The sequence below is a fragment of the Marmota marmota genome, unplaced genomic scaffold (genome assembly GCF_001458135.2).
Source record: "Marmota marmota marmota unplaced genomic scaffold, marMar, whole genome shotgun sequence".
Lineage (NCBI taxonomy): Eukaryota > Metazoa > Chordata > Mammalia > Rodentia > Sciuridae > Marmota > Marmota marmota.
Genome location: NW_025999900.1, coordinates 19,519,160 through 19,534,092, shown reverse-complemented (window position 1 = coordinate 19,534,092; position 14,933 = coordinate 19,519,160).

Sequence of the window (14,933 nt, the reverse complement as noted above, 5' to 3'; positions counted from 1 at the left end):
CTCCCCCCCCCCCTCTCTCTTGCTTGCTGCCATGAGCTGAGCAGCTTTCTTCCACCGTTTCCTTCCACCATCATGTTCCGCCTCACCTCAGGCCCAGGGCAATGGAGATGACAAACCATGGACTGAGACCTTTGATATCAAGGACCAAAATAAATCTTTCCTCCTTCAAGCTGTTTTTGTTAGATATTTTGGTCATAGCGATGGAAATCTGACTAATACATACCTATAGTTTGTGCTTAGCCTAGCAGATTTAAGAATGTCATCCTCAGGCTGGGGCTAGGGCTCAGTGGTAGAGTGCTTGCCTAAGCATGTGTGAGGCACTGAATTTGAGCCTCAGCACCACATAAAAATAAATAAATAAAATAAAGATACTGTGTCCATCTACATCTTAAAAATATTTTTAAAATGTCATCCTCAAATATTTGAGGAAATAGATATGTTTAATCTCATGAAAAAATCACAAAATGTTTACAAATATTAAAACATCATATGGTACACCATTAATATGTATAAATTAATATCTATGCATTTTTTGTTTTTATTTATTAGTGAAAAATAAATTTAAAGAATTACAGAATTTCATCAATTAGCATATAAGGGGTTATCATAGATGAGACTAATATTTATGAGTAGATATTTTTTAAAAGAGAAGAATCTTATTTTCTAACAGGATACTTTAATGTTCTTTATCTCCATATAGAATTGTTTTTTTTCACTTTTAATGACCAGATAAATAATGGAGCTTTCATTTATTTCATGCTTCACTTTTAAAAAAAAGATTGAACTGTCTCTAAAGATAACTATTCACTTTGTTTTGAAAAACTCAGACTTTAGTTGGCAAATGTTATTCATGGACTGGCATATCTGTTAGTGGGCATAATAATAATAATATTGGCAACTCATAAATTTTATATTTTCCTGTTAACATATTTACAGTCCACTGTCTTTACCCCTCTCTGAGCTTAGATCCTCTCAATTTGTATAGGAATAAATTCTAAAAATAACACTACTATGGCCTGCAATATATTAGTTGGATTATAGTTTCTCCTATTGTAAATTATTATTATTTTGGGATGGGGTTACTGGGAATTGAACTCAGGGGCACTCAACCACTGAGCCACATCCCCAGCTCTATTTTGTATTTTATTTAAAGAGAGGGTCTCACTGAGTTGCTTAGCATCTCACTTAGCCTCCTGAGTTGCTGCGATTATGGGCATAAGTCATCGCGCAGGCCCTAAATTATTCTTAAATACTAAGTTATTTTGTTTTCCATAAAGTACATTTTTAAAGTACTCTTATTACAATGGACTTTTTTGAGAAGTGAAGATAAACACCATTTTTTCAAAACTAGAAATACTTTTGCTTTCATTGGGAAGCTGGCTGGAAGGTTGTACTTATGGAGTTGACAGGTTATTTTTTTTTCTTCTTCCAGAAATGCTTTCAGAAATACTTTGTTGTGGCTTAGGATACTATTAGCTTTAATAAACTTTCCTTATTATTTGCAAGCCAACTTGCAGTCTCTGAGGGATAGGAAACACCTTGGCTGCTGAGAGGGGACCTTAGAATTTGATTATAATACATTGGAGAAGCAGTCATTTCTAATAAATATTTTAACTGGAAGCTGCTATTTCCCCTTTGCTATCAAAATATTTTTTCTCAAATTTAAGCTTCAATTTTGAAAAATTTCAAATGATCACTTTAGGTAATAAAGCTACTTATTGGCCTTAGACCAAATGTAAACCTGATCCTTCTGTTCAAAATAGACTAACTTGTACCATACTTATGCTTTTGTCCAATGCCTAACAACAGTTCTTCAACAAAATACATGCTGAAGAACTGTTGTTAGGCATTGGACAAAAGGTAGACCAGGAATATGATCCTTAAGAGAGAGAACACAGAAGTTTGTCCTTTTCACTCAGATTTTCTGTCTGGGGAAATTTGTAAAATTCAGCACATTGCATTTAAGCCCAGGTAAAGCATGATTGTCTCTTATTTACGAACCATAGAATTTGAGGTTGCTAAAATGCCAAGGTAAAGAGGGGAAGGAGCTTCACGGAAGTGAACAAGAAGGCAGCACTAAGTTTTCACAGTTCTAAGACAAATGCTTGGCTTTGTATTCACATTGAGACTCCAGGGGCCTGAGCATAAAAGAGCTTCTGAAAAATAGTGGCTCCTTCAGTAAGAGTTTGATAATAGGACTGGGACAGAGAAAAATGCATGTGATCCCAGAATATGATGAAGAATATATAATGATGAAGAATAATAATCAAGTACTCAAACGAGTATTTGACATGTAAATAGATTCTGCAGTTAACCAATTTAGCTTTCAGTAGAATTTGGGACAATTTGAGAAACAAAATAAAAACACTATTGAATTATCCCATGGAATAAAGTAAATAACAAAAGCTATTTACTTCTGATTATTCTGTACATGTTTATATCTCTGCCTACAGAGAAAGAGGCGGGAGAGAGGATGTACAGAGAGAACTCTTCCATTTAAATGAAAAAGTTCTAATTATTGAATGTAAAAGAAATAAGAGGAACGTAAAATCTCTATTAAGGAAATTTCACAGAAATAATTGACATAAATATGACTCACCAATGGATGGTAAAATTAGTGGACAAAATCTCAAGGAGAAACTGTATATTAGTAGTCACAAAGCATTTTCTTCACGGTATTTATTGGTTACTAAAGGAAAATAGTAATATTATAATAATGAAAGTCAGAAGACAGCATATTAACCAACTGATCAAGATAAACATCACCAATACAAGACACATGGACATAAGGTAACACCTGATATGTTGCACTGAGAAAAACAAAACAAAACAAAAAATTGTGTGGCATTCTTCACTAAAATGCAAAACCTCAGCTTAATCGTGAGAAAACACTGGTCAAACCCAAACTGTAACACTATCAACAGAATAACTAATTTTTTTCAAAAGTGGTGAAGGTCATGAAAGACAAGAAAATAATAGGAAACTCTCATAGATTAGAAGAAGTTATGGGAAAAGAACAACAAAATACAATGTAGGGCATTAAATCAGATTCCATAATGGAATGGAATTTCATTTCTCCATAGTGCAGAAATGACATTAAGGGAAAATATTTGGTGAATTGTAATGTTGTTTGTATTTTGTTGACAGTACTATATTAATCTTAATTACCTGGTTTTGACAATTGAATTATAGTGTTGCAATTATCGCCATTAAGAAAAGCTGAAGGGATGGGGATATAGCTCAGTTGGTAGAGTGCTTCCCCAGCATGCACAAAGCCCTGGGTTCAATCCCCAGCACCATCAAAAAAGATTAAAAAGAAAGAAAAGCTTGATTAAAGGTATATAGGAATTTTCTATACTATTTTGGCAGCATATTTATAAATATAATACTATTTCAACATATGAAGTTTTAAAAAAATGAATGGAAACTAAGTAAACTATAGAATAATATTAAGCAGTTTAAGGTTTTTATATTTACACTCCCTGAAGAAGAGAGAAGAGAGAATAGAATATGAAATAATGCCACCCCAAATATTGCTAAAATGTCATTAAATTGATGTCAAACATTCCCTACTAATCTAAATATCTGGCAAATACCATAAAAAAAGCTATGCATTGCTTGTCACCCCATGGAAGTGCACCATAATTAATCTGTTGAAGTCAAAGCTCAGGTACAGGATAAATTTATGTTAATCTTCACAAATATTTTCTTGTCACTAATATTAATTATATGGTAGAAAGTTTAAAAATCACCTACTCTTGAAAGAAATTCAGAAAGAATATCTGATGACTCCCTGTGATGGTTTATGGCATAAATTCCCAAACTCCTGTCATTTAGGGTTTCCTTTTAAAATCTCATTTGCCACTCAAATTTCACTGAAGCTACATGGCAGGCAACATAATAGATTTGGGCTGTGTACTCTATACTGTGCTTCCTGCAGAAATTCTTCTTGTTTTTTTTTTTCCTATTAGTTTGAATGATTATAATTGGAAAATTTTACAACATACAAAACAAAACTTTGTCCAAATCACAGTGCCTATTTTTCTGCATGAGTGCTTTTTAAAATCTCCTTTTTGTTGACTATATGTTTCTCATTTCATGAAAGTCCTTGGACCAATTTGTGTTGTTTACTGACATCCTACATTACTTTATTAAATATCTTTAATTTCTCTCTTTCCAAGAAATTTTAAAAATGTTACTGAGAATTAAAATGAAAAGAGCAAAACTATAAGAAATCAATTGCTCACTGATAGGAAATTAATCATCTCCAATCCATAGAGGAGATGTGAACCATATCCCTATTGATGTTAAACTTCCTGAACACTGGTATTTTATATTGCCTCTCCAAAGTCTGTAAATATGCTTTATAAAATAAGATAGCTTTAATTTCTGACTTTTTTTCAAAACCATATTTGAGAATTTGTCTCTCATTATTTTGTAATCTGTGTGATTCATTTGTCTCCTTGAGTTTACTCCTGCTCGTCCACAAGTTGTTCTGCCCCATTTATGCTCTATAATTAAGTTTCTTATGGGGTGGGGGGACAGTATTTATCACTTTCTTTCTGAGATTACAGTCAAACATTTCTTAAGTCTGAAAGTCCTTTCCACAATGCAAGGAGTTGGTAAAGTGATTCCCTACTTCTACACATACAAATTTCACATTATAGTACAGAATACACAGAGCATTTATGAAAAATATTAAGGGGAACAAACACTGTGTGACACAGCATTATGGCAAGTGTGTGATCAACTTAAGTACTACCTCAGGGCCCTTTTGCATGGCACTTTAGTTTCAAATCAGAACCTAATAATTTATATTTAAATGGAAAGTTTAAACTATATTTAGAACTACTAATCCAGTCTGAAAGGTAGCAAAGTCAGGTCTTTCTGCCATGAGTAATTTAGGGATTCTCATTTCCTGGCTGGTTTATAGAGAATGTGCCAAATTCTCAGTTATTAACACTATTTCCTGCTCAGGAGTGGTGGCAGGATTCAGGTGAAAAGCAAACACAAACTACAGCCACCTCTTCAGATATGACAAGAGGAAAATCCACAGACATATATGATTCTGGACATAAGCAAACTTGGCTACATAACTCTGAACTTAGGGTAGATGAACACATTGAAATTCAAATGAGGGCCTGTGTACTCCAAGGTTCTTTCAGATACGTTAGAATGAAACTGTTTAGCAGACTTCCCAGCCCTCTCTAACTCAGTTTCCTAGGGGCCACTCCCTGTCTGAATTCAACTTAACCCTTAAAGTAACTGATAAATCTGTGCATTAGTATAATATAGATTCTTACAAAATGATTTAAAGGGAAACAATAATAAATGAGTTTGTTGATAATAGAAAATTCCTTAACAGTGTATTAATTGGGGAAAATTCTACAAGAATTTATTTTCTTAATGACAAAATGACATGTCTTTGTTTCATATCTGTTACATATGCCAGCAGCTTAAAATAATCATTGAACACAAAAAGTGAACACATGTGTCACCTCAATTGAGAATCATAGATAAGGTGATCATATAAATTCACTGTGCAAATCAAAAGACCTCTGAGACTAATGAGAATTACTGTAGAATAACTCAGAAACTTGAACTGTCCTCATCAAAGCAAGACATATGGTTGCCATGAGTTTTGGAGGATGCATACCTACTGAGTTTTCTATTTGAAAGCAACAAATGTTACTTTCCCTAGTGGTTAATTGTATAAGTAATCCTTCTACTTTCATAAATAGTTCAGAATATTTAAACAAAACAACATGAATCTATGGTAATTTTAGTAATTTATCCTTATAAATTTGTTTTAAATACTTTGCTATAACTTTTGCAGGATATTTGGCAATTATTTCTTGGTTTCCAAAGTTGTCTATTTAGATTTCATCCAAATAATGAGGACAAAGATCATATTTGAAAAAAGTTTAATTTAGATGCAAATCACTTTATTTTCATGGAATTAGAAAGGATATAATTTTATTCAAAAATAGACTATAGATACTTTGCTCAAATATTTCTAATGTTCAGTGAATGTCATTATGGTAATGATTATTAGTGTAGCTAATTCTCTATAGTGTTCCATCGAATTTTCAATTAAATATCACATATGTATTTATGTTAAGTCTCTACCAGTTACAGAAAGTATAATCTGAGGGCTTGTATTTCACTGGAAAATGCATGATGCTGCCATGGATTTGAGTAAATCACTTTATCCTTTTGTATGGCATTTAACATTGTATGAATTCCTATAGTTCTTTTAGCTTATGAGAACAAAGTCAAAATAAAGTTCCTTCCCAGATCTTCTTTATCCAAGTCAACCTTCATCACAACATCCAAAATTATGTAAGATGCTTGAATATTACATTCAGATATATTGAAATCTGATCCCAAATTCTAGGTGAGAAAATTATTGTTTTGATCATAAGAGTAGAAGAAGATACCTGAAAAAAATATTATTGTAATTGTTTTACCTAATAGGTAAATGAGATCCCTGAGTTCCTCATGCCACATTATTCCATTCTTTAATACAGGTTTGCTTCCTAACTGCTGATAATCTAGCCCATGGTAGTCAATTGGCCACTCGCAAAGTACGTGCTATTCTGGGCTAAATTATATAATTGTGCAACTGCTCTTTTTCAGTTTCAGCACCGGTTCCCAGAAACATCTTTATTCTTTCCAAACTTACACATAATTTTGTTTCTTTATGATTGTATGATTTTTGCCCACACATTGTATGTTATGCCTCATCCTATTGCTGAAAGTTTTCCTTAAACTATGACATTATTCTCAACATTGTTTTCTCACCCCGGATCAATCTACTTGTGATAAAACAATTTACTTCCAAATTGGAGTCCAAGTAGAAGACTCCCACATTGTGAAGAATTTACCACTTCTCCTTCTAAATACGAGATTGCTGATTTTTTACACAACTTTTTTTACTCTTCTATGATTCATATCAAGATGTGTCTTGAAATGCAAATTTCTGAGGGAAAAAAACATGTTTTTCAATGTAGTTTGGGCAAAAAAGTCAGTACATGTACTTTTGATAAATAAATATATTTTTGGTTCATGATACAATGTATCCATTTTGTTCTAATCCCTGAGTATTCTAGAAACATCATAATAAGTTTCTTTACCTTTTCAGTTTCTTAATAAATTAATATCTTAACAAACTCCAATATATATCCAGGTACTACTCTTTTTTTTTGTCATTGAAGAAGTTAACTTACAAAATGCCTGTGCATTGTTTTCCTACAGTTTTAAAACTAAACTTATTCTTTGGAAGCCTTCTCAATATTTTAATAAACCAGGATAAGATATTGTATGCATAAGACATGCAGCAACTCTATGTTGAGTAAGTATGCTTCAAAGGAGGGTTCTAGTTCTTTGGAAACTACTAATATTTCATCCTGAAAACATTAATTAGTGATTTGTTGACCTAAAGGACTGCAATGAGAGCACTGTGTATCCAACATACTTGTTGAATTACGTCATTTTTAAAAATTTCTCAGTAGAAGTGTTTCGGTTGTGCACAACTTTTAGGCATGTACTGTGCTCCACAGAAAGTTAAAAGTAGTTATGCTGTTCTTGGGTAGTGTAAGGTTGTTCATGTACTTGCCAGATGGACGATATGCAGGCACCTCTTCAGATGGCTGTCTATAGAGAGCTCTCTGCCTACGTGTGATTTTTCACATCTTGGCTCACACTTCTAAATGCAAATCCAACATTAACGGACATTGTGAATTTGTAACACACTGGAGATCTGTTATTTCTGTGGACAAGGATTAAGCTTCTTCATATATTCATCTTTTTAATGAGGAAACGTGATAACACACAAAAAAATGAAGATGTAATTTAATTAATTTGTATGTGGTTCAGTTTAATCTTTTAATGAAATTTTAATATATATTTTATTTCAATTTTTTTCTCTCCACATTTGAAATGGTATCTAGAAATAAATTTTATTCAGCTTAGGACAACACATGAATTTCTTCCTTTGAGAGCAGGATGGTAATAACTGAAGTACTAATGGCGCTAAAGCCAATTATAGAACTACCTTCTTAAAAATACATCAGTTAAAAAGCAGTGCCTCTCTTTGTTCACTTTGACCTAAAGTTTTGCAAGTATGGAAATCTTAGTTTGGCAATTAAATAGAATTTGAATAGGCAAAGTAGAAAAAAGTTGAAATGGGGCAAATTCTTCTTATTCAATTAAGTACAAGGAAAAAGTTTCATTTATAGATGTAGCATTATTTTCTTAAATAAAACATTTTTGTCCAGTTTTTGGCAAAACACTATCTTCTTATATGTTTTGTATTTGCATCATAACTCTGGTTTGAATGTTTGTATCTCATTTACATGTTGAAATTATAACCCCCAAAGTGATCGTAAAGGAGCTAAGACCTTTGGGATGATTATATCAGTAGGGCAGAGCCTTTGTGAAGAGAAAGGGAGACCTCTCACCCCTTCCACCATGTGAAGTTGAGGTGAAAAGATGCCTATGTATGAGGAAGTGGACTGTCCTAAAATATTAAATCTGCTGATCCTTAATCTTAGACTTCTCAGCCTCCAAAATTGAGAGAAATAAATTCCTGTTGTTTATAAGCCATCCAGAGTTTGGTATTTTCTTACAGGAACTTGAATAAACTAAGACAATCATCTTCTTGAATTTAATGGGAAGGTAATTTAGAGGAAGAGTTGATCATTTTCTTTTGTTGTTGTTGTTGTTGAGATGTACCACCTCACTCATCTAGTGAAAAACAGAGCTAATATTCAAAACAAAGATAAGTCTTTTCTTTATTCTCCATGACTGTCAACAGTCCCCAAATCCTACATGAAATGGGGGGCTCTGTGACCACTCTCTTTCAAGTTGCCCTATTAACCAATCTTTCACATGAGAATTATTTTAACTTGTCTAAAAAATTATAGTGTCAAGATGAAGAACTGAAAAAATTTAGTAAGCTTTCTTAATAGCTATTCATGGTGAAAAACAATTATTTAAAATAATGTTTTATATGTGAAAGTGTTAATAAGATAGCATTACTTAAGCTGAGCATGATGGCACACTTTGGTAAAGGATCACAAGTTCAAAGCTAGCCTCAACCAAATTAGTGAGACACTATATCAAAATTAAAAAAAAAAAATACAAAAAAAGGCTGGCAATGTGGCTCAGTGGTTAAGTGCCCTTGGGTACAATCCCTGGTTAAGTTTAAAAAAAGATAGCATTGCTTAAAATCCATATTAAATTATAATCCTTTGTGATGTTACTATTTTCTTATTTCTCACATAAACTATTGAAAAATCAGCAAGTTACCTGTTTAAGAAATATGACAAAGTGATTCTGGATCTCAGACACTCATGAGCTTGTGGATTTTAGAAACTCTTACTGTATAACGCTTACAGAGTTATTGATTATTTTAAGTCAGTTTAACAATACTTGTTTTATGAGGGACTAGGTGACTTTGGTGATACAAAAATTCAACTTTCTACATTGTTATTGCTTCCTGTTTTTTATTGCTGCACCTTAGGATACAATTGGTCCTTAGATAACTTGAAGTTATTCAGCTGTGTTGAACCTTGGAAACTATAATATAAATTTTTTTAAAGAATTAAGGCTCAAATTACCATGCATGATAAAGGCTTTCAGTGATGTGAGAGCAAACATACAAACAAACAAACAAAAAAAAAAAAACCAATATCTCAAATCTGCAAATCAGAAACTTACTAGTATATATTAGTTAAATTTATTTATTTTCTTAACATCCTGATGATATACCACTTTACTCTATCCTCTAAATGTCCCTTCATTTATTCTTTAATTAATTCTGCTCCTATTTCCATTAATTTTATTGCAAATATATATACTTCTCATATTATATTATGCCCATGAGCAATATTTTCATAAAGATGGCTAAACACCTTGGAGTTTTAACTACTGTGAATTTTGAGAAGGCATTGTCCAAGGTTGGGATGCTGAACTATGCTTTATTTTTAAATTCAAAAACCCCTTCATTTCCCCACTGATTTCACTATTGTTTTTGTTTTTGTTGTTATTATTATTATTATAAATCATGTATTAATCAAATGATGTGACAAATAGTAGAGTTATGCACTCAGTGAGTGGACAGTGCCTAGATGTCTTTTTATTAATCACATCTGCTTACTTTACATATTCACAGAAGCTTAAATCATTCCACAGAATATATGTGTCAGCTATCCTTACCCAAGAAGTTTACTAATTGCCATGGCCCACCTCTCTCATTTTATAATTGATAGCACTGATTTGTCTTCTATGTTGGTGTCTGTTTTCTTCTGCTACAACAAAATAATTGAGACTGGGGAATTCATAAGGTAAAGAACTTTATTTTGGCTCATGGCTCTGGAAGATCAAGAGCATGGCTCCAGCATCTGTTCATCTCAGGTGATAGCTTCATGTCAGAAAACAGAAGGGCAGGTGGGTGTGTGCAGAGAAAATGGGGCTGATCTCTGTGGGAGCCTCTAAGAGAAAGGCATTAGTGCATTCATGAGGGCTCCATGCCATCACTAAACATGTCCCATTAGGCCCAACCTCTAAATAGTGCTGTAGTGGCAATAAAATTTTAACAGTAAGTTTGTTTCAGCCATTAACATTCTCTTTTACATGCCTTAATGCTGTCTTCTTTAGTGGATAAAGCACTTTGGATGCAAATTTGAGGAAGTGAAAATAGCTGTTGTTGTTTTGATTCATAGGCCTTGATCTAGTAGAGTACAAAGAAGCAAACAGATACAAAACACAGCACACAGAGTTATGGTGAAAGGGAATTCCCAAGATGCCAGCCAAGAATGAGACCCAAGAGAGTCTAGTTTAGCCTGAGTTGATCAAGGAGACAATATCTGAATGGGATCTTGAAGAGGTAAAAATTTCCACTAAGATTTAGATGTATATATTTAATAAGAGTGTTTGGGGGAAGAAACAAGGAGACTGTGAGAGTATTTCTTTTCAATGACATGCAATAAACATACCTTAAGATACAAAAGAACAGATGTTCACTTATCCAACACATATTTAATGAGTATAAATCCAGTTTTGCTAAATTTTTCAATGAACTTGTAGGATGGTTAAAAAATAAATAATAGATCTGAGTCTAGATTGTATAGGCCATGACCTTGAATCCAAGACAGAGTAAGTTGAATTATATTTAGTAGCAATTGGGAGTTCTTAAATATGTTTGAGCATTCAGCAGTACTTCAGGATTATCCATGGCAGTGCCAAAAATACATAAGAAAGAGGCCAGCTGTGAGGGCACTGCAATCATACAGACACGGGAGGCAGCATCATATGAGGAAGGGAAATGAATATGAGAAAATGCAAAAACAATCCAATATGACTTTATCACTGGCCCTAGAGCACATATTTGTTACTTACAGTTTAAGATAAAGTCATATTATTGCTTTGCATCTTCAGCCCTCAAACCATCATGTTTCAGTGCTCATTCTTTATTAGTCTATTCAATAGTGTGTAAGCATCTTGTTAAAAACATAAAAATGCTCATTTTAGAGAATTTAATAAAATATTAAAAATTGAATATATAATAATGCTCTAATCCAGTACAGAATACAATATATTGTTGTAATTTACCCAGCCTTGTTTTTTTAATTAATTTCAATTTTATTGTTTGTATAAATAATGTGCAGTAGTATATCAAGTGCTATAATCTGTCTTTTAAACATTTGCTTCTGGATTATCATCCTGAGACAGTAGTGTTTTGAAACCCAATTTCTTTGCTAAGTAATATGACATGCAATTTACTGAAAGTATCATCTGTGGTTAAGCATTTAAGTGGTTTCTAAGTATGAGATATTTTTCTGACGTATTTTGAAGAGATCTTTATTATTGAAATTCTTGTGCACATTTTTAGGTCTCTTCTGTTAATTTCTAAATGTAACAACAAACTAGAAAATATATCTCAGTTTACATTCAGCAAATATAAGCTAGAAAGCATCCACATATAACATATGTAGTGCATCCATAATTTGAACACTGATAGATTTTTCAGGATTTTTGATAATTTATCAGGTTAAAATGGTATTGAGGTGTTTTGGCTTTCATTTCTTTCACTATTGGATTGACCTTTCTTGATGTTTATTACTAATTAATATAACCCATTTGAAATGTCCATATAATGATCTTTTCGCAGTTACTAATTTAGGTGTTTGAGTTGTTTGTTTATGAATAATATAGATCAATTTGTGGTGATATTTTTGCATGACACTTTCAATGTTGTTCCTAATAATTTCTTACATGAACACCATGCTTTAAACAAGTCCTTTTTTATGCTTTAATAATTTTTCTCCACTCATGTCCTTTATTTGCAGTTTCCTTTAAAAAAATTTAGTAGTTTATTGTTTGAAGTTTAGTTTATTTTTGTAAAGATGCAAGTAGTAAAAGTAACTCCAAAGTTATTATTTTATTGCAGTTTAGAATATTGATCAGTTTTGCATCTAAAAGTAGAACTATTACATAATATTCTTTTTCCAATTAAAATAACTCCTTAAAAAGTATGTCTCAAAAATATGTATTAGCTCTGGCTTTGGGTGTGAATATCTTTTATTTTATTGTTAGCAGCAATTTTAAATATTAGTATATGAGTCCCCTTTTTTTCTACATGTCCTCCCATGTTTCTTAGACAAATATTACATTTGGAACCAAATTAGTAAATATGAAATTGTAGCCTCTAGGATTTTAACTTACATAACTGATAGCTACTTTATCTATCTTGATGAGCCTTTCTAATTTATAAATACTTCATAAACTTTTACATGAAACCATTGAATTACTTAGTATTGACTTAGAGAAAATACATATAGGTTATATATAAACTTTATGACAGTTATTTGTTTTAAAAATATCATTTCCTGTCTGTGATAGTATTTTCATATTTCATGATACATTTTGACAGCAGAATTTTAACGTATTCAGATGTCAGTATTTTTCTTTTACTGTTTATGCCTCTTTGTAATTTTGTCTAGGAAATTCTCTGAGTTTTCAAGACATGAAAGATTTGTGTCCACACTATCTTTTAAAATTTTTAAATTTTCATTTTTCTTTTAGATATGCAATCAAGAAAAAAGAACATTTGTATATGGAGAGCCAATAATAGTGTTCTTCAGGCTGAAAGGGTAGTGCTGTTATTGGTATTCCCTATTCTTCCTGACTGAAATTTTGAAATGCTAATGTAATCACTCAGTCCCAGATTGTCCTACACCCTAATACTATTGGCATTGGGATTTTAAAAATACAGTTTTGAGTCTGTTTTTGTCAGAAGGTATACTATAGATTTTGCCATAAGAACACACAGAAAATAATGGGAAGGTGGGAGGAGAGAAGATGCTTGCTTCTGACAGTTCTCTGTTGTGTGTAGTGGCTGAAAAGGCAGTGAACACAAAGAAATTCCAGCATAGGCAGTGTGATTTGGGTCTGGTCCAGGGTACCCTTACTCAGTGTAACCAAAACTCACTCAAATGGCATCTCTACAAGTGCAGCAACAGGGACTTACTGATGACAGGTCCCCAGACACCATTGCCATTCTTCCTTTTCTGCCTCTCTGGCTGGCACTTGATCCACCCTTTCATTTTACACCTTATAATACCTTTTACTCAATCCTCTGTATTGAAACCCTGTACTTGAAATACCTGGAGTGGTCTCTGTCTGAACCTGACTGATCCTGTCTGGTGCACTTTGCTTTTGGTCCTTTAGTTGTTACTATCAGTCAACTGGTCAGTGTCTTTAACAATAGTATGCTATTTAGTTTAGATTTAGATAAATATTGCTATCTTGCCTTGCTATAGTTCAATATCTGCCGAGCATAGTTTTAAAGTGGTTATGAGGGCAACCAATTCACAGTTGAAAACCCTCTATTGATGTCCCTTTAAAATTAGAATAGTTTAAATTCAACCATATTGTCTCTATAGATTTGAGTAGCCTGTCTGGCCACTCTTAGTTTTCTGAAAACTTCCTTTATTTTCTTCTTGTTTTTTAATGTTTCAGAAAAAAAAAACTTTTAATTTTTTTATTGAAATAAAATTAACACAAAATGCACCATTTTAACTATTTAAAATATATGATCAAATGGTTTTTAGTATATTCAGAATGTTGTGCAACGATCACCACTAATTCCAGAACATTTTCATCCTTTCAGAAAAACTATCCTGAACTCATTATTTACTATTCCTTCTTGTCTGGCAAGAAAACAAAAAGAAACTAAAAGCAAACTTACCACTGGGCAACGACTAAAGAGTATTTTCTCTTTTCTATAAAATAAGGATGATCAGGATGTACTTTGTGTTTGAATAGAAAAATCATATCATTTTCAACCTGAAATATGACACAGTGAATATATGAGTTGCGAACACCTCAGATAGGAAGGTGTTTAATAGTGCCAAAGAGATATGAAGTGACATGTTCCTGTCCATAAAGGAAATCATTTTGAATCTGGACCATAGCTATGATCTAAAATTACCATTAAATGGAATAGAAATACTTCTGTTGCCATTAGATACTCAGGACAGAGGAATGCTCAATGATGTTCCTTGCAAAATTGTTGCATAGCGACTAAAATATGTTTTTATGGAAAACTGAGGTGCAGAACTCAGAGAAGGCATTTGATATGTAGTATTCAGACTGTGTTTTTAGAACTTATCTGAGGAAGTAAACCTCCCTTCGTGCCCTTCTGACAGAATCTCATAATCAAAAGGTGTATCTAAGCAATGAAGGAAGAATAATTTGAGTATTGGCATATACAAGAAGAAACATAAAACAGAGGAAAACACATTAGCTTGTTGAAAGATTAGCATGTATCCCACAAAGAATCAATAAAACATGGAGAACAATTTTTTAAAAAAGATACCTATATTGAATTTAGAGTATGGGTGATGTTTAAGAAGTACCAGTTTGGG